The 20,172-nt window shown below is 37.2% G+C and overlaps 1 long non-coding RNA gene across 2 annotated transcripts; it reads left to right on the forward strand.

Annotated features, from left to right (window-relative positions):
* Nucleotides 1-290: 290 nt before the first annotated feature.
* On the forward strand, nucleotides 291-10,183 carry LOC139124134 (uncharacterized). 2 transcript variants are annotated; one of them, XR_011549869.1, is made up of 7 exons: nucleotides 291-462; nucleotides 3,573-3,656; nucleotides 5,089-5,163; nucleotides 5,631-5,808; nucleotides 8,475-8,547; nucleotides 8,977-9,030; nucleotides 9,773-10,183. It is a non-coding gene; the product is annotated as an uncharacterized lncRNA (long non-coding RNA). The 2 variants fall into 2 exon arrangements; XR_011549868.1 differs by having other exon boundaries at nucleotides 303-462; nucleotides 5,703-5,808.
* The last annotated feature ends 9,989 nt before the right edge of the window (nucleotides 10,184-20,172 follow it).

Consider the following 20,172-nt stretch of genomic DNA (forward strand, 5'->3'; position numbering starts at 1 on the left):
AACAGCAGCTGGGGACACCCTCCTGACCTCCCCCCCCCCCCCCGTGACCGCTTGCATGGCCGGTTGTGGTGCTTGGCACCACATCTTTGCCCTCTTTATCTTCAGACAGTGACCAACTAAAAAAAATTATAAATCTGAAAATTTACTCTGAAAAAAAAATTTGCACAGCTAATCTCCATTGCAAAAAAAAAAAATTCAAAAATTTACAATAGTAAAAAAAAAATTTCACAATTTCATTGTGACCACCCCCCCCTCCAAGGTCTAATGTCAGTTATAATCCCGGGCGAACGGCAACGTCATGAGTCAACTGGGCAAGTGTCACGTGACCGGACCCTTTAAGTCACGATCAAAGCCCTGGTCAAGCCGAGCCGCCATTTTTTCATTGTCGATGTCGCGTCGCTGTGATTTTGTTCTGTTGCATTTCGCTCTTGGCAATATACAGAAGACTGGCTCATCAATAAGGTATGTATTGTTGATCCGTTCAAATGTGTGTTCATCCTTTCGCTATGCAATTGATGCGTAGTTTATGTGGGGCAATCGAGAATGATATTTTGTGACCGCGGTACACCGCTCAGAGGTAACGCTTCTGGAAACAGCTATTGTTTAATACGTTTTGCGAACGCACGTTTTCTGAACTCTCTCGTAGTTTTGTGTTCTGTATTTAAACAGTAGACTCTTTTTAGTCGGGACATTATCCAGGGGTTGGACTAAAGTGTCATTATTTGTGGAAGTCGGGCGTAAATTTGGATCAATTGAACAAATGTACGCATCTTGTGATCGACGACTAATGTTAGGGTGACCGGACACGTCGACGACAGGCCCTCCTATTCCCTACAATGGGGCTGACACAAGTTTTCTGAGATTGAATGCTCGAAATCGAAGGCTTAAAGGGGGACCCAGGTAGTGATAAATTGTACAATTCATCTCAAGTATGCAACCTTTGTGCACATTTATGTCTGTGAACAAGGTAATGACGTGAAAATCTTGAAGATTATGAACACATTTTGTCAACAAACGTCAGAAGGGGACGCCATCTTGGAAGTCGTCTACTCGCACGCGAACGATCGCGTGAATGGAAACAGTTGCATTTCACAGTGAACGTTGTGAAGACTTGGAAGTCAAGATGAGTGCAAAACTTTCCTAAAAAGGTCTTTTTTCTTCCGAGAAACTGCTGACGAAATTTTTACTTTGAAACGGCCATGACTTTTGGCATCATTGTCCAAGAAGAGAACGAATGGCCATGCGGGAAAATTATAAAGATATTTTCCTACTTGTTTTGTGCTCTAAAAAGGCTCAGCTATGCAGCGCAAATTAGCGCCCACGGTTTTTCCAAAGCAGGAAGTATTAAAAGTTCGCAATAGTGCCGTACTTGAACAACGTGCTTTTCACCGTCCCGTGCGCACCTGTTTCTGACCAGAAACAATGGCTTGTATCCATTATACTGGAAACACAAAGGTCAGCGTGAGGACAATCTTCCATTTTCTTTCACTGGACTTATCAACCCATACAATATTCTCACAGAAATAATTTGGAAACTATCAATGCACCTTTCACTACTCATTATTGTACAGTTAGTTATCTTTGAGCCATTTTAACAATATTTGATCCGATTTTTGGTCACTCTGGTCAAGATTTTGGCAAAAAATTTCAGTTTTCAAAATCGTCCGGTCACCCTACCATTGTTTTAATACGCCTTGCAAATGTTGCCGGTGTTTCATTCCTACGTGTTGAACTTAAAACGTAATTTTCCAAACCCTGTCATGATTTAAATTTGCATTGGAAATGTCTAGTATTGTTTTGGGATATCGAGTCTACATTTGGATAACTCAAACTGAGATAACGCATCTCATGATCGACCTAGCTCACCAGTAGAGCTACAATGCTGAAGGCCCTGTAGCGTTCAAAATAAGCGCGTCGCACATGACGCGGCATTTTGATGTGAAATCCCACATATTTACTGCATTTGGTCGTACCAATTTGTTACTACTGAAGACTAAACACTATACTACACTAACCTTGTCGTTTTATATGGGGTTTGGTATTTGTTCAAACACATCGATGGTGTTCCAAAAATATTTCAGAGGGCGCCATTGCCAGCTTCTGCAAGTTCTGGTAATGGCTCACAGAAACACGCTTAATAAATTTACATTGAATGGCCTTTCCAGATTTTAATGCACTCAATGTAGCTTAGAGTGTTAAATATGAATGTCCACTGATGCATCTAACATTGAATCAATCTAAGAACATGCCTATATAGCTCTACAAACAGCTGCCAACATTTCTATAAGAGCACTTTGCCAATATAAGATGCCACGAAGCAAGTATATAGTTGGTGACGCAATAAAGTTTTCGTTTCATATGTCAAGATGTAGGACTCGCACACAGAAATTGCAACAATACCTCAAAATGACACAGAGAATCTTGAAATAATTGTTTGTTATAAAGTGCACAGTGGACTTCAGGATAATAATGTGAGTGACAAAAAAGGATTGTTGAGCATTTGCAAGCAGAACTTCACATTGTCTTCAGTGCGTACATCTCTGACAAATATTTGGCTATGATAATTGGGGGACTTGAAAATTCTTGTTCATGTAGAGGTGGATTGCAAATTTTTTAACAGTTAAGAGGGGGATCAGAAAAAAAAATAAATCGTGATTCTTCCAGCTGCCCCACCCCTTTCAATGTTATTTGTGAACGCATCCTAACTATCATGCTTGTCCTGGTACAAAATGCATTCAATCCTTTTTGTAGGATTTATTTGTACCTACACAAGTTTCACAGAATTTTCATGTTTGCATACATATTGAGACCTGTTTACCTGTACAGTGAAAGTCAAGGGGTTGGTTTTCTATGTGCATTCATCAAGTTCCAGAATGTCACTGCAAGTAGTAGAACGTATTGTCAAAAATTACCCTTTTGAGTGAAATTGATTAGGACCAGGGTGCTTTGTCAAAACATGATAGGGTCCAGTTTACTTAGGTGCAGAGTCCAGTTGACAAAGAGACAAGTTGACCAGTGTACCTAGTGATCGACTGCCATTATTAACGTTTTGAGCAAATGTTGCTGATGATTTCTACTGTGTTGATTTTCATTTAATTGTCTGATTTCCCCAGATATTTATATTCATCTATAATGTTCAATTTTTTATTTTGTTTTGTTACTACATCATCAAAGTATTTGATTTGGATTCCAGTTTATTTGGAGGATGAACAGTTATAGTTGGTAAATGGTATGAAGTTGACAGTTCTCGAGATGATGGCACTGTTTACATTGAGCCAATGTTTGACATGCTAGGAATACAGCAATTCTCCTTATCGTGTAATGTTTTTTATTTTGCATACAAGTTTATGTTTTCTCAGTAGGGCATTAACCATCGTACAAGCACAAAGCATGGAGGTTTTTGTAGGTGCACCCCAAATAACCAGATAACCGTCATGAAACATGCAGCCATACTGTTAGAAGCTAATATTAATATCAGCTAAGAAGCTAATATTAATATCAGCTAAGGTACCATGTTCCTAAATTTTTTATATCATATGCTGTAATATTGTGGTATTTCTCAATTTAATTAGCAGGATGATGTTTGAAGAAATAAAGAAAATCATGAGGAGCTTGCAGAGAAGCCTAGGGGATGTAAGGCAGAAGAAAAAGACCATGTAAGTGTGGCAATGTTTACTTTTTTTCAGAAATTTGTGACTATCAGAGCGATATTTTACATGGTGCTCGCAAATAAAGGTGTGCTGAAACTCAAGATTCTCAATTGACATAAAGCTGAACATAAAGTTTGTTTAGTATTTTTTGTACGAAGATATCAATGTGGTAGGGTATGTAAGTGTGAAAAGATAATGTGTAGTGGGAATGAGGGTGGCGTGTGATGCCATTGTTCACAGCTTGGACGCCATTGATCGCACCAAGATATTATGATTATTACCCTCAACCCTATCAAGTGCACTGGCAAAATGTTCTAACTTGTCAACTTTTATACAATAATTCAAATTTGTCGAATCTCAAGGTACCTCCAATTTCCTCAGATATTCATTGCAATCTACGAATTGAATGATATAGTCATTAACTATGCCTCAAGTTCTCTACAACATTTGCTTGTAGCAAAATAGGCATGAAATTGAAAAGGTTTTTGTTTTAATTTTTGACCATTTTCAAAAACATGGCATGTACTGTAAAAAACAGAGAATTTTTTGTCAAAGTGGAGTGAATCCCTTTCCTGTCCTTTCAGTGGGTTGTAGCATATTGGAACTTTGTAAAGATTAAAATGTGTACATGCACCATTTATGCTGTTTATGATGCAGTTGTATGGAAGTGGCCATATTTGGGTGCAGCACCCGTATTTTATGTGCGTACAGGCACCTTCCCATGCAGTCATATTCAGTGGATAATTATACTATAGTAAACATCTCTGAGTAAGAACATTTCTATGAACTAATTCTAATCACGAAAATAATGCCAAAAGTTGCAGCTCATGTGCCTTCAACACATACATGTCACTTGCAGCTTTTTTATTTACAATATCACAAGGTATTTATCCTTTCAATTTGTATGAATACAGACTGATTTCACACATCCCACCCTTGACCTTTTACTGGTGGCTTTTAATTCCACTGACCCAGCCAATGAGACAGAAATATTCAATTGTTGATGTCATTCAAACGGTCAAGCAAATGCAGAGGAAATGACAGGTGTAGTGCAATCCCGGAGATTGCAGATTTCAACCTTAATTGGTGATCTTTATACTAGCCTGGCATTGACCCAGGCTACAAAATGTGTTCAAGCATGGCAAGTTATTCAGATCCATTTTCTTGGAATATCAAACAGCAACAGGCTGACATGATAATATTTTATGCAGAAAATTCAATAATAGTTGTGATTAAACGATGAAAGAATCAGAGTTCTGATGAAATGAATGAATGAAAGCTATGAAATATACAAAGATGTGTTGCCTTCGATTCTGGTAATTAACAAAATTATGCTACAGTGCTATACCATAACATAAAACAAATGTTGTGACACATGTGAATAGTCTATCACAAATGTTGGTGTTTGATTTTTGACAAAAATGTATTCCTTTTTCAGACTCTAACTGTGGGGCTCTCAATACCCTTCAAGAATTCTACAGGTGTAGTGTATACAACATGGAAAAAACTGACAGTAAGTAAATCTAGGAACAAGTGAAAACACATAGCTTTTGACATTTGTATCGGCTGTGGCATCTTCGTAAGGTGATGGGGTGCCATCCGATGTGAGTTTGAATCTGAAGGAAAATTTACTGTATTTCAAAGTTGCACCTACAGGCAAAGTTTAGAATCCTGCAAATGTACATTAATCTTCGTAACGGTGCCAGTGAGCATAGATATAATTGTTGGTGGTTCACTTTCATTGTAGAGAATCACTTTGGAACGTGGTAAATGTTTATTATTTGAAGCATCTTTTCCTCTTGAATGTGTTATCCAGTGTCACATGCACTTGCGATATGTTGCTTGCATCAGAGCAGAACAAAATGACTTTATTCATCATCAATTTGTATGCTTCCCTAAAAATATGGTACTTTATATTTTGACATGATGTGCAAGACATTTCATTCTGAAAATCTTTATTCATACCCATTTTCCACACAGCCAAAGAACAACAGAGGAGTGTGCAAGACATTTCATTCTGAAAATCTTTATTCATACCCATTTTCCACACAGCCAAAGAACAACAGAGGAGTCACAGAGAAAACCCCATAGCCGAATGACTACACAGGAGTCACAGAGTACACATAAGAGTGGTAGCAGAGGAGCTACAAAGACAATGGTAAGACATGGCTTAAATTGTGATAAGGGAATTGAAGATATTTGTTCGATGTAAGTGTTCATCTGATTGTCAAGATTCGGTGTCAAAGTAAATAGGTATCCAAGTCACATCAGCAATTCTTTTGTTGAATTTTCAAAATTACGTAGAACTTGTTCTGGAAGCATATGCACTTCACAGCCTGTCACCTTCTAAGAGCATTCACATTTGTTTATTCTAATTGAATATCAGAAAGCCAAAATATTTCAAAAAGTCATGACTACAATGACGTAGTCAATCTATTTCCTGCACATACGTTGTAGCTCACACACACTATATTTGTTTTGAAATGAAAATATACAGTGCGTTTCACCTAGGTACGGCAACTAAGTGTATGAGACGAAGTAAATGATTAGCTCGGGTATGATGACACATTTCAAAGCTACAATCTCGTTGATTATTTACAGTAAAACCATCATGGAGCATCCCCTCTGTCCAGACTGAGAGATACACTTTATATACTATGTAACTCTTTGTACAATTGCAGCTGAGAGTTCAAGAGCTGAAGCTTTTCTCAACAGAAACGTCTGCACTCGAAATAAACCCTCTCTTGCATTGACAACTGGCATTTAAGATTCATGTCAGATCTCGAAGTCAACATCATGTTCGGGCCCTACGTATTTCATTTCTTGCAAGGTCAAAGTTTCAGCTCTTCAACTCTTAGCTGCAATTGTAAAAACAGTTGCATTGTCAGACCTTATGTTTTGAGGCGAGCGATTGCTCCGCTAGCCTACAAATCTCATGCAAATCAAATTCTGCAAGAGCAATTAGCCACTCGCGCCACGGCTGGGACCCAATTTTTTGAGACCAAAGGCACACGTACCCAAAATGTAACATACTCTACTCTCCTCCGATCATACGCAGGGAGCACAGTGTAGCTAATAATTATGCTTTCAATGTTCAGTTCACTTCATTTCAGGATGAATTATGTTCTTGGCAAGCAGATTAGCAATGGAATGGATTGATTTAAGTGCAACAATGTAATACAGTATTACTACTGCACCACTACAGTTTAAACTTTACATGTACACAAATTTACAAAGTACAGCCGTTCATTCTCACATATTCAAACAAATTCCATTTTCTTGGCTGCTAGATTCTTTTGTAGTGTTCAAAACACAAATGGTTATCCTGCCGCAGCAAGATTTCATCGGAAAAATATGCGTGACGAACAAGGATCAAATTGCTAATGCTATTGAGATGGAGATCGAGCGTGGAGAAAATGTCTACGACATGATTAATGGCACTACACATCACAACTCGTGGAAACAAATGCATAATCTCTTATAAACAGTTTAGTCTGAGCGACTGCTAGGTCTCCTGGTCCTGTGAAACCTTAAATTAATTAAATTCACTCTGAAAAGTTGGACAGATACCTGATAGTTCTGAATAAAAAGGTTGCGAAACAATCATGAGTTTGTGCTACTGTAAAACTTTGAAAGACGTGAATTTTTGCAACATTGTGGCGTACAGCACAGGAGTGATCACTTCGATATATCACGGTAACAATCAGCCAAGTTAACTTTGATTGAAAACCAACTAGCATTCAGGATGTTTCTGCGGGCCGCAAACAAATGAAACAAACTTGACTGTGGACTGCTGGTAGCACGATTCAGTGTAAAATCTAGTTCCGTACTTGGCATAGCTCAAACCATGGAGGTAAAAAATACCTCCATTTTCAAAACCAAACATGTTTGATGACAGCACTGTTGTCTTGGTAGGTTTTTGTCTTAATGCCAATATATCTAATGTGCATACCGTATAGTTTTTTTGAAAGGCTTGTATGAAAATATCATGAAAATTTACATGTCCTTTTAAAAGTATAACTTCATCTATTTGTTCATGAATACTACAGAGGCCACATTTCTGCATATTTATTGTTCGAAAAATGTTGAAAGTGAGCCAATATGTTATGAACATTTGGATGGGAGAACACTGCGTATCCTGTTCCATCTATCAAAATACATAATCTGTATATTTTCTCCCTTCTCTATTACATAACAATAAGGACAGCTAGTGCATATTGTTTTCGTAATAAATTTAATTAATGCGCTCTCCATACTGTTTTCAGGGGACCTGTTCAGTCGCTCTCCTAATTTCAGCAGTGCCATATTCAAATCACAAGAGATGACACAATTTTTTTTCACTGGCCCCACTATTTTCAGGGGAGCTGCTAAATCACCCACCTACCACTCGCCTGGATAGTTTCAGGAGAGTGAATTTCAGCTCTCCTGCCATTTTCAAAAAAATAAACCCTGCATTGTAGATCAAGTGTATCTCTCAGTCTGGACAGAGGGGCTGCTCCATGATGTAATTTATTAAGGAGTCGGTGACTTTGAAATGTGTTGTGATACCCAAGGTAATCATTTGTGTTGTAGGTGAAATGTGTCTGTCTCATACACTGAGTTGCAGTACCTAGATGAAACGCACTTTGACAGTAGATGGTTCCAGGCATTTATGAAATTTTTGAAGTTAAAACTCAAGACTTCATGATATTATTTTGGCATTGTTTTGTATTCTGCAGATGTTTCAGTTGTTAAATCAAGAAATTATCCATGCACACAATGAGCTGTATGTCCACGACACTGGTTTTATAAGTAACATTAATATAATCGTTCTTCATTTCACAGATTTGAGCCAAAGAAGCTCACAGACTCAAGTTAATATTGAAAGAGGGACCTAAGCAAGAGGGACCTAAGCAAGGTAATTGTCTTTATAGTAAATGCATACAGTTATTTCAAGGAATTTGGTTGTGAAAGGCCCGGGCCGTTATTCCGTCCCTCTGCAGATTAACATTATACCATATTGTAATACAACTGTATCATTCATTTTGAAGTTTTCTGGTCATTGTTGCTGTTCCTCAGCATTATCATGATGATTTGACATTCAGATTTTGTTGTTTTGCTGTTAACACTGCCATACTATGCAGTATGAGACAGTGAGGGACTTCAAAAATTTCAAATAGGCTTTTTTATACTGATTTGGCTATTTTTGAAATAAGAATCCTACACTACAGAATGTAAAATGGTTTCGCAAATTATTTTCTAATGGAGATCAAAAACATGTTGAGTTTACAGTCAGAATATTCCTCTATTTTAATTATTAATTCTGTAAATTCCACTTTTTAAACAGGAACCTGCTTAGAAAAACGACTCTACAGATGCTTAAAGAAGAAAGAAATTCCCGGTTAGTTGCTTTAAACAACTCATTACTCCTTGTAGACTTCAGTTTTTATTTCATAACCAAAATTTTGTATCATGTGAAAAAGAATACTGTATTTGCTTTCTCTGTGTTGGCATTATTTATGGAAAATGAAGAAAAGAAAAACAATGCCCATGGTATAAAGAATACAAAAGGTACCATAAATGAGTACTAAAATGAGTTGGTTCATTTTGTGGTTTCTGATTTTATTGCGGTGGTTGTAGCAAAATCAACAAATATGAATATGACAAACAGTTGCATATAATTACGCTGACCTACTACATACTTTATCTTCTATAACTGAAGCTTTGCAGACTAAGCTGATGCATCTCACAGGTTTGAAATAACAATTTGATCTCTACCTCAGGACTTCATTATTAACATGTGTGTTATTTTGTGATGACTGCAGCTTGCCATAGACATTCCGTAAATTTTTATGTACTTAATCCTTTGAGTGGCGAAGTCTATTTTTGTCCCCTTAATAACAGAAACCCCAGTCAATTTTTGTCAGATGTTTGCCAAAATTTTGAGGAAAAAGCTGTAGCAAATGAAATGTGATTTCCTTTTTGGTCCAAAATTATCAAAATATTGCAGAAAAATTTCGTAAAATGGGTAAAATTTTGCACTAAATTATGGCGGGAGAAAATTACAGCACTCAAAGGGTTAATAAGTAAATTCAGTTTAACGGTACCAATAATGCACTGTTCCTTTTTTGCTTCCTTTTTAGGTTAAAGCACTGATGAACTTAAAAGGGGGGGGGGGGAGACTGGATTGTCATGTTGTATGATGAACTCTGTTGGCCACATCTTGAAGATCTCAGGGAAAACAGTACATTTCTTGCAAGGAGCTGCAATTCATCCAACGAGACTCAGTAGAAGTGATACACAAAACCATCGCTCGTGGGGGTTCATAAAGGATCTATGGGGAACAGCTAACCGGACTCAGTAGAAATAATAAACAAAAAATAAAGGAACAACATATCACCTGTGGGGGTTGATGTAAAATCAATGAAGAGACGATGTTAAAGATAGCAGCTTCATCATAGGAATGAGCAGAGAAGTTATGAACTGTAAACATTGAAAAGTGCTACATGGAAGAAAGGAATGAAGTTTAAATAAATAAATTTTATGAAATTTAAGCATCATGTGTTTTTTGTGTATTGGTTTGTATGCCTCTGGAAAGTCCTCCATTGTTAAAGCAGTCCTTGGAAATTGCAGTTAATTCCTTGGAATTTAATCGTATGAACATATAGATTGGTTACCTAAAATAATTTGTTTGAACCAAAACGTTGTCATGCAAATACTCATACAAAATGGAATTATGACCACAAATACTCTTGGAAAGCTGCAGAAAAAAGTACAGGAAAGTCATCAAATTTAGAGAGACATTGACTGTATAAACTGTATGGTGATTTGTCTCATTGTGAGCTCTTCAATGTCACCAGGAAAACTTAAAGTTCTCAGTGATGTAAACTATTCAAGAGTAAGTAAACTATTCAAGAGTAAGCAAGACTTTTTGAATTTAATGAGTTTTACTGCTTTTTATAAAAGTGAGGCCAAAGTTTTCAGAAATTCTTTGTCTTGTGTCCTCACTTCAGCAGGTTCTTGGCAATATTTTGAAAGAAAACCCACAGTGGATTTTATTGGCCTTGACCTCCAAGCTTTTCTAGGTACCCATCTTTGTAAATGTACTGAAAACACACTCATGCTTGCAGTTTTAAATTCTTGTGGAAATAGTAAAGTGAAAGGGATGTTTACGCCACAGGTCATGAATTGATTTGGGTAACTTTTTTCCAGCTGCATCATGTTCAAGTAGCTAATTTTTTATTGAACAAAACGTATGGCACAATAGTTAGAAAGTAGTGAAATAGACAAAGTGTAAATTAGTAAGGCAATGCTGAGGACAAGGAAATTAGAGAAATGGGGATGAATTAATTTGGCAGTTTATTTGCTACAACAAAATATATTGTCAATTGTATTGTTTAACTTACAGAATATTTTGCAAATATATAGTCTAGTTATACAACTATTGTCTAATATATTGGTTAACAACCACAATATTTGCAAATATATTGTTGACTCCATTGATATTGTCCAATTTATTGGGACATGTTAAAAATTGCAATATGCATGGCAAATACAAAAAAATTGACAAATTGATTTGCCAAACAGCGGTTTTTAACTACTCTACGCCTATAATGATTATAAAAAGTTCAGGTCATGTTTTAACATGTCCACAGTGAGGAGAAAATGTATGTACACTCAAACAGTCAGAAAAATGTACTTTTCCGAAATGCAATAGAAATTCCGAAATTAATCTGGAACCTGTTTTAGTTAATTCTGGCCATTTTGAGGAGTCTGCCTTAAAAGATTATGAGCCTGAGTCTTCCTTCGAACTCAAAAAATTAGAATTAGAAATACAGGCAGATTTGGAGCTTAAGAAATTGGAATTAGAAAAGGAAAAATTACAAATGGAAGAAAGACAGACAGAAAAAGAAAGGCAGGAAAGATTAGAAATGGAAGAAAGACAGAGAGAAAAAGAATTGCGATTAGAAGAACAGCGATTACAGGTAGAAATAAAACGTTTAGAGCTTGGACAGTCAGGAAAATTCTTCCCTTCAGACAAGTTTGACATCACTAAGCATTTCAGGTTAGTTCCCCTTTCCAAGAAAAGGATGTTGATAAATATTTCCTTCATTTTGAGAAAATTGCTCAGAGTCTGAATTGGCCTAAGGAGTCCTGGTCTATGCTTTTGCAGAGTGCTTTGGTGGGTAAAGCCAGAGAAATTTACATTCAGTTGTCAGTAGAGCAGGCTTCAAATTATGATTCTGTGAAGGAATATTTCTCAAGGGCTATGAATTGATGCCTGAAGCTTACCGTCAGAAATTTAGTGATTGTGAGAAGGTGAAGGATCAAACTTATGTTGAATTTGCTCGAACAAAAGAACAACTGTTTGATCGTTGGTGTTCTTCTGAAAAGGTCAGTCAGAATTATGACAAATTACGACAGCTTGTTTGATTGAGGAATTTAAAGGTGCATCCGGAGTGACATCAAGACGTTTATCAATGAACAAAAGGCAGATACATTGGAGGTTGCTGCACGTTTGCCGATGATTATTCATTGACCCACAAATCATCCTTTCTCAGCAAACCATCCCAGTCCTTTTCCTACAGAAACAATGCAGGTAAATTTAACTCCTCCTTTTCATCCAATAATTTTTCAAAGGAGAGTAGGAAATCAAATGACAACAGTTCACAAAATTCAAGTAACACTTCCACATCATCAGATCCCAAGTCTCAATCTCCTTCTGACAAACAGTTCGGTACACTTTCTGGTAATTATTGTAAGAAAGACGGCCTTTTAATGTCAGAGTGTTTCAAATTGAAAAGAAAACGTGAAGGTCAAAGTGGTCAAAGTGGATCTAAGCCAACCGGCTTTATTTCTTCATCAACTCGATTAGAGTCTAATAATGTGTGTAACACATTTTCTGAGGTTAAACCCCTCTTTTCCCAATTAATGAGGTCAAGGTCAATTCTTCTCAAGATAGCATTATGGGTATTTTCGAACCATTTATTCATGATGGTTTTATATCACTTTCTAGTGATTTTCTTCCGCTACCCCTGTCAAAATTTTAAGAGATACCGGGGCTTCCCAGTCTCTTTTGTTGGCAGATACCCTGCCGTTTTCTGAAAAGTCATTTTCAGGTTCTAAAGTTCTTATTAAGGGGGTAGATTGCATGACTATATTCCTGTTCCTCTCCATAATGTCTATTTGTCTTCGGACTTTGTTTCTGGACCTGTGACTTTAGGTATTAGGCCTTTTTTGCCTTTTGAAGGGATTCACCTTCTTCTTGGAAACGACCTTGCTGGGGCAAGGTCATTACTAATCCACTTGTGACTGATAATCCTAGTTTAGATCAGAATGCAGAGCAAATAGAGGAAAAAATTCCGCCCTTTTCCCTTCATTTGCTATTACTCGAGCCATGTCAAAGAAAACTTCTGAGAATCAAAATACTCTCAAAAATAATGTCACAGATGTTGACTTAAATGACACCTTTCTCAGTCAGGTGTTTGACACGGATCATTGCGTTATCCCTCGTGGATTTGAAACTTCCAGTAAAACTTCTGCTGACCAAAGTCAGACATTTTCTAGATCAAATCTCATTGCAGAACAACACAGAGACCAATATATTTTGTGTTTGTTTTACAGGGTAGATGACGAAGATGAAACTTCAGATAGCTCTGTTTCCTATTATACAAAATCTGGTATTCTCATGCGTAAATGGAGACCTCCAGATGTCTTGGTTGATGACGATTGGGCTATAAAACATCAAATTGTGGTTCCGAAGCCCTATCGTGCTGAAATATTGCGCCTGGCCCATGAAACCCCTGGGCTGGTCACTTAGGAGTCAGGAAAACTTATCATAAAATTCTCAGTCACTTTTATTGGCCTAATCTCAGGCAGGATGTAGCACGTTTCTGTAAACTTGTCACACATGTCAAATGGTAGGAAAGCCAAATCAGACCATTCCAAAGGCCCTTTACAGCCAATTCCTGCATTTCAAGAACCATTTAGTAGGATACTAATAGACTGTGTACTAATAGACTGGTACTCCTCAAATACAACCGTAACAGTTTATTGCATCCCCTTTTTTTCTGTTAAAATTTTATTTGTAATCTAGGGATCCTAAGGCTTCTATAAATGCAGTTTGATATCGTAGAGGTGCATGTAGACCCCTCTAGCCCATGGCCTAATATTTCTTGACTGCTGACATAGGTGTCGTCCTTTCATAGGATCTAATACCCTGAATTTTTACACATAAGAATTGTGTTTTTGTCTGTATTTACCCGTTTTACAAGTCAGGCAATTAAGAAAAGTTGAAAAAAAATTGTAAATTACTCTTCCCATAGTTTCTAATCGAAAATATTCAACCCAAAATACTCAACGCGCTGTGCAGTTGACATTTACTAGGTGAGAAATACCTTGTCTGGCGGCCATTTTGAAAAATGGTTGCCATGGCAACGCTTCAAAGGATTTTCAGTGGCTCGGTACTGGAATTTGTTCAACACATAGTAAGACACATCTGAGCCAAATTTGGTGCTTTTATCAAAAATTGCACAATGGATTTGCCATGCCGCACCACTAGAAGCAGATTGCAAATGACTGATGCTGTACTGCCGTGAATGTACAGCCTGACAATGAGGCATTCACGGATTTTAGACCATCATTCTATGTGTGTTTTCCAAGCTTGCCACTGCATTTAATGTTACGTTTACGTTAACACATACTCTTTTAATTGAGGGATAAAATATATATTGCATGCTTTGATCTATGTATTTTGGTACTGAATATAAGAAGTAACATATAACCACACTGCAGCCCCTCGTTGAAATTAATATGAAAGCTGTCGTGTGTAGTGTTTGTTAGACTAAATCTCCTTTGTTGGAAAAGAATAAATACTACACACTCATGTACGAGGATGCAGTAATTTAACAAATACAGTACATGGAGTTTTCCACATTCATTCCGATTTGCACAGAGAGATATTTACAATGGAGATATTTATCATTCACAGTTGATAATAATTTGTCACATATATAAGCACATTTTGTACACAAATTACTCTTAAATGTGTACAATGCAAACATGTTCAAAAAAAGAGAGCAAAACGTTACACCAGACTGACTTGTGGGTAAAGTTAATGGGTAAGGCTGCGTTCACAAAAATGGTTAGGGGGGACTAGAGGATTCAGGGGGAGGTGTTCGAAAAAAATTTGGGGGTAGTAGTGGAGGGACTTGAAATTTTGCTCTGCCTGTAGGGAGGGGACTTGAATTTTTTTCTTCCGTTTACGTTTTATATTTTCCAATTCCAAGTTTATGTAGGTAATTCAATGAACAACGAATGCCATTTTTAGCTCACGTGTGTAAACACGTGGGCTAATGTCATAGCGATGTCTGTCTGTCTGTCCGTGTGTGTGTAGTTAGTGGTGTTAGTGTGTGTGTAGTGTGTTGTGTGTGTGTGTGTGTAGGTGTGTGTAGGTGTGTGTGTGATGTGTGTTAAAACCGCCCCTGAATGCGGTGAAACTGACCGTCCGTAAGGCGTTACAAATAACAGTAGGGGGGGGGGGGGTGAAGGAATTGCAATTGGAAATTGTTTACAGATCCCTCTTCAACACCCTCATAATTTCCACGCCTCCCCCGACTATATGATCATTTTTTGAAAATCCCCTCTAATATACTATTAGGAATGAACACAAAGAAAATAAACGTGTATTGGTCAGTTCTAATCGCAGGTGTTCAACACTACCTATTATAAGCAGTTATCGAGCCATATTATTAGGCAAATTCTTAAATGATTCATTTTAAACGCATCAATGGACTTTTTGGGATTTGTCAATGAATGCCTACTTGAGATAATCCAACTCGATCTGGCAACGCCAATATGGCACCTGCTGAAGAGCACACAAATGATGATCATGAGAGAGTATGCAAATTATCACATTCATGGCTACATTGGATGCCACATTAAATATTCCAGTTAATGACGTCTAAATCTCTGAAATCTTGGCGTAATACTGGTTAATTTGATAAAATTAAATGAATTCCATTAAGTCACACATTTTTTTTTCATTTAGATAAGAGTCTTTACTGTACAAAATTTTACATTTATGCTATTTTACAATGAGAATGTAAATATTTTGAAAATCAAGCATTGTGGCCCCTATCTTTTTTCTTTAATTGTTGATTTTTCTCATTTGCCAGAATTCGATAATCCCTGGTAACTTTCAAGTCTCATGGCCTTCCATGTGTTACACTCTGGCCAGAGCTTGTGTACAGGTATGTTTTACTGCCATGGGCGGAACATGACCCGAACTCTCTTTAGCTCAGTACTTCATAACCAAGGTTATTCTTGTTACTGCCGGTATGCAGCCGTAGGTAGTTGCAGGGCAGTAGCTGTCTTAACTTTGATAATTTTGACAATAATTTTGTTCAGTTTATATAACTGCATTATTGCTCTACTTCCTACAGCGTCTTGAACCGTCCATCATTCAGCTTGCCCGACACAGCTTGTGAATACGTATTCCGCATTTGTATTATTCGCGAATTACTTTCAGTCTGGACTCTAATTCATTTATCACGTGATATTCTTATATGCAGGCTTTCATCGAAAAACTGGACATGGTGTGTTCAGCGTGCTGTAAGGTGACAGAAATGATGAAAAATATCAACAGTTGCAGCTTCTGGCCCAATACTAGGCCTACTTGTTTTGTTTTGTATTTTTGAAAATTCGTATATTTTAAGATTTTTTCGAGAAAAAGTGTTGAAATTGTTCTGGATTTTGTTTAATTATTACAAATATTAAAACATTTGGATGGTATTAATGTTATTAAATTCCATTGAATTGCCCATGAAACCTTGCCATTGTACAAAAAGAAACCAAACAATTTTCAGGTCCAGCATGTATGCAGTTAAACTTTCAAGTCCCTCTACTACCCCAACATTTTCGACCCCCAAGCCCGATTTCCTCCAGCGACCCCCTAACAGTTTATTGTGAACGCAGCTTAACATATGGTATTAGATAAAACAATTTAGTACAGCCTAGCTTGCGCTCCCGTCCATTAAGCACGGACCGCTGGCATACTGACACCCTGATACGATTTGTTAAATTTTAACCAGGTTTTACATCAAGACTCGCTAGTCTCATTCACCGTTTGAGTGTCCTTTCTTTTTCACCGTTTGAGCGTGTGTAGAGTGTAACACGGTCCCCACTAGCTACAATTGGCTTGTCACTCCTACTGATTTAGGACAAAATAGAATGTGACCTATGCCATTTTCAAATATCTATTCTATACACAGAATATGGAGAATACCGCGGCGAGAACTCGACCAATTATGTTGAAACCATAGCAAACGCCATGACGCCATTTCTTTTTCAAGCACCTGCTTCGGCCTTGTATATTAAGTATTTCTTTCTTTGTAGTTACGAGAATCTGTGTATCTGTTTTAATGTCAATCGGATATTTTGTGGCATTACATGCAACTGAGCTCGTATATATTCATAAGCAAGGAGATAAACTCACCTTCCTTTGAAGCAAATGGGACGAAATTTCTCCACGCTCGACCAGTAAATAAACCACTTAAAACAGAAGTTAAACATTAACGTGCGTCAGGCGATGGCGCCCCCAAAGTTCACTGTTGAAATCTTACTTACTTGTTCCGATAACGCATGTCCTTGCCCATTGTATTTCAGTATAGTGTACTCATTCTTATGTTAGATACTCTCCGCGTGTTCATTAAAGGAGCTTCGATGTTTGTACATGAAGGAATTTAAAAGGCTTATACTTCTCGCACCAATGTCTGCAACCATATCGATAAAACAACCTTTGATTGCACTGCCCCCATGTTAACGTAATGTCTTACCCGTCACGTATTGCCAAATTATTTATAGCTGAAGATATTGGTGTTGTGCTGCGAAGATCAACTTGACGGCCTTACACAAAGTTAAAATGTGTTTTTCTGCCATCCGTACTTTTGGGCCCTCACAAATATCTGTTACGACGACAAGAAGTCGACAAGACAAATGAAAATGTCTGTCTTAAATTGTCTTTAGCAAAGTGGTACAATTCCAAGCGGACCCGCTGGCCGCAACGAAAGATTCAAATAAAGAAACTACACGCAAGTTATAGAAAACATTTCCTTATTCTTATTGAAGAACGTCACGTAGTGGCAGCAAGAAAATAATTTTACAATATTGAAATTATCTCTACTCTAAGCGTGACCAAATAACAAAACGTATCAGCTTTAAATAAATAACAGAAATTCTCCGCAGGCACAAGGACGAGAGCTCTCTAAACTTGAAACATGCTGCCCCCCCCCCCCGTGCCAACTCCGTCCAGACGCATCAGTCAACGAGAACAGCCAAGTAGCAGCTCCATGCACAAGCATGAAACTCCAACCAATAGGACGTTTCCGAATAACAGCGATGTACTCACGGGAACTCTGATACCAGAACTTCCTCAGGCGTCACAAGCACACAAAGTTTTAGATTACAGTCACAATTTTGGCACCAGCGGAAAAAGTCCGTAAAGTCGGCCCCGGTCTTCAAAAGTGGGAAACTTTGTGGACGTGGACTTCCGACGATCCTAGCACTTGCGGAAAGTCAAAGTTACGTAGCAATGAACGCGTTAATGTTCGACAATACATAATTCATAAACTCCTGGTGACGCAATAGCAAAAGAAAACAAAAGGAATTCTAACTATTACCTGGTCACTAGAAAAATGATAAGGGCGTTTGCCTCGTACAAATCACTGTCATCTCGGATTTGTGGACCTGCCGCTGATGTCAGCAGGAGGTTAGCAACTGCTTATTCAAGTGAATTGGACGTACTCATAACAGACAGATATTTTACAGGCACCGTTATATTAGAACATATTTGTTCCTAAGGTTAGTTTTAGAACGCACAGTTTTTAAATCTTTCATAAAGGTAAATAAATTACCATTACATAAATCCAATTCGAACTGTTGATCTAACACCTATTCTTACAGTCACGTTTCATTTTACCCCTATCAAATTATAAAATTTTAAATTATTGACATACTACACACTATTACTTATAAACATGTTAGCATGTTTATGTTAATCTTGATTATCTTTTTTATGTCGAGTGACCTAGATTGACCTAGACTGATTAATCTTGATTTCTAACTTCTTTACTGGATGATTAGATGCCGAGTGTTGCGAATCAAATCCGATAGAAAAATTATTGAGTTGTTCAACATATCGTCAGTCGTGATTACTCTGAAATGTGTCCTGATAGTTGTGGGGCACATGATGGAGCGACGTAAAGTTTCGCAAAAAAAATTTCATATTCAATTCACCCTGAGAGAAAACAATAAAAATAGATAATGTGGCATGTCAATAAATAAATAATGTGGGAGGGTATGAAGCGGCCAAGTGAAAGAACAGCCTGTCCCGCGTCTTGCCAATGTATAGGGTGTTCTTGAGTAAAACGTTGACTATGTGCAATATTTTGACATTCTATTTGACAAAAATCAATATTTTACAGGTGGATATTATCATAATGGGGTCATCCACACTACAAATATGCCATAAACAGTCTTGATTACACTCATACTTTGGTAATTTTAATTTACAGTGAAGGAAAGAACCTAAGATACACATTTAAATTTGAAAAATAAACAGTATTTTTCAAAGGTATCAAACTTCGGTGATTATACACCTATGCATTTTTCTAATAACAGTTAATACGTACCAAAGATACGCTGAGAGTTTGAAGTCTTTATCATGGTAACTTGCTAAAAGATGTATGTTTTTAATTTAAAATAGCCTTTCTTGCTACCTGAAATAGATGAAAATAGAATATTGATTTTGGTATGTAGACTACTGATAAGGTTGACAATAATGTTCTTTGCTATAATTATTGTTCTATATTTTTATATATGTACATGTACATAGCTTTTTTCATGATGACCATTGCAATGTAGCCTGTCTGGGAGTTTTCTGGAAATGCTCTGTCAACCTTTTTATTTGAAATTTATCATTGGAAAGTACAAATTATTAGTTATTCATTGACACGTTGTATGAGTGCAATATGTTCTTGCCCAGTCAATACTTGTAATACAGTTAAGATTTATAATGTATTTTCATGATAAGTATTAAACACAAGGTATTAAACATGACTTTTTTTCAAAGGAAAAACTTTGTGCTTCTAGTTCATGTAATTTTTCCCATGTTAAACATCATTTATTTTTCATTCACGTCGCTTGCTCTACCAAATCCCATAGCCAAGATGTCAATGCACCACCCCATTCAGCCATATCCCGAAGTTGATAGTTAGCAGTAGATCTATCAAATTTAACAATGTTTGTAAAATTTGGCTATTATATAAAACCTTGCTTAAATTTCATAATAGTTTTGTAAATGGTGAACTAGCATCTTTAGAGATCCGTCATTGGATGCGAGCAAATTTGCTCGCACTCAATGACTCGAAGACCAAAATAATCTGGTTCTCGTCCAAGAACAGGAAAAGCGAAGTGCGGGGGCTGGCACCTGATATACGGATTGATGAAAGTTTTGTGAGACCATCTGATAAAGTCCGTGACCTTG

This window comes from Ptychodera flava (assembly GCF_041260155.1).
Source record: "Ptychodera flava strain L36383 chromosome 23 unlocalized genomic scaffold, AS_Pfla_20210202 Scaffold_23__1_contigs__length_28996876_pilon, whole genome shotgun sequence".
In the NCBI taxonomy this organism is placed as follows: domain Eukaryota; kingdom Metazoa; phylum Hemichordata; class Enteropneusta; family Ptychoderidae; genus Ptychodera; species Ptychodera flava.